We start from the raw sequence: 1803 nt of genomic DNA, 5'->3' as shown, positions 1-1803 counted from the left end.
TGTTAATTCACGTTGACGGGACGCCGCGGGTTAAATACTCCTAATGACAAAAGACTTCTGATCAACTATCATTTCTTTCAATAATGAAAGAAAAGCATTCGGGATCCGAATACTATGGTCAGACTCAAATATGAAGTACGTTTGGGTGGGGCCTGCACAGGGATTTCCCTCTCTACAGCTCTGCCAAATCTCCTCTCTCTCTCTCTCTCTCTCAGTTGATTGAGAAAGTTTTAATATATTTATAAGTTTTGTTTTCTTCTATATTGTTTCGACCTTTTTTCCACACCACCACTGAGGTAAAAGTCTTGGCGCGTTTTTTTTTATAGAGGTTTCCCCAGTAGGCATAAGTCCTCTCTCTGATCTTTCTTCTAAAAAATACTTGTTCACATTGTAAATAAGTTCTTTCTCCCGATTGTGGAGCACACGAGAGCGAGTCGGAGTAGCTGCCATCGTGGGTGGGGATCAGGCAGGAAGTGACCGGTCACCTGTAGTCTGAGGTGGGTGTCCTTGACCTCTGGCAACTGCGGAAAGTGACGTTGTCATGTGATGTGGAATTTATACAAATCATTGCTATTATCCTACAAAGCGACACATTCATAGCACTATATAGCCTTATTTAATATATTTAATAAGTACAGAATATTTAATATACAATTTCAAATAGTAAACAGCTGACATATGACAGAGAGAGAGATAGGTACTGGGGTTGATGCGGCAGAGCTGTAGAGAGGGAAATCCCCTCTCGGGCCCCACCCAAACGGACTTCATATTTGAATCTGACCATAGTCACCCCGCCAGAATATGCTGTTGCCCAAGTTTAAGACTTAGGCCGTATCTTGATACCCTGAACGTTTCATGTTGATAGCTCAAGCCGTTCATGGAATATAATGGTGCTAAGGCCGGGCAATAAAAACTAGTTGACTTTTGGCAGCCATTTTGGTGACCTTGACCTTGACCGTGAGTGCCCATTTTCGAACTCGTCCAAAATTTTGGCCATATCTTGAAATCCTGAAGGTTTCATGTTGATAGCTCAAGCTATTCGTGAGATATAATGGTGCTAAAGGCGGGAGACAAAAGCTGGTTGACCTTTGGCAGCCTTTTTTGTTGACCTTGAACATGACAGCGAGTGCCCATTTTCTAACTCAGCCAAGATTTTGGTCATATCTTGATACCCTGAAGGTTTCATGTTGGTAGCTCAAGCCGTTCATGAGATAGAATTGGATAACACACACACACACACACACACACACACACACACACACACACAGAGGCAGGCAAAAACATTACTGCTCTACCTACTATAGGTGGGCGATATTAACTTTTAACAAGTCATCACCCATTCCCCCACGAAAGTCTTGAGAGGGTAACACTATAAAATGACTTATGTGGAAAAGCAAACATCCTTACTAGTACACTTGCCAAAAATTCTACCTTAGACAAAGTCGATCATAGAGTCCCTGTACTAGAAACTGTTTCTTCCGAAATTGCTCCACTTAAGTTACAACTACATATGTAAAATCCATTCTAGACAATTTACCTACCAACAAAGCTCCAGGTCCAGATGGAATTCCTCCAACTGTTTTCAAAAAGTGTTTCTCGGAATTTGCTCCGGTTCTTGCTAAATTATTCAGACTATGCATACGTACTTCTTCATTCCCTAATTCTTGGTAAGATGCCGATATCCATCCAGTCCCGAAGAAAGAAAGTTCCTCTGACCCGTCTGACTACAGACGAATAGCTATTATATCTTCTCTTAGTAAAGTATTTGAGATTATATTTAATAAGCACATTGTCAAACATCTT

The sequence above is a fragment of the Coenobita brevimanus genome, chromosome 81 (genome assembly GCF_032717465.1).
Source record: "Coenobita brevimanus isolate Jiangsu-jjx chromosome 81, ASM3271746v2, whole genome shotgun sequence".
Lineage (NCBI taxonomy): Eukaryota > Metazoa > Arthropoda > Malacostraca > Decapoda > Coenobitidae > Coenobita > Coenobita brevimanus.
This window is presented reverse-complemented; position numbering follows the sequence as displayed.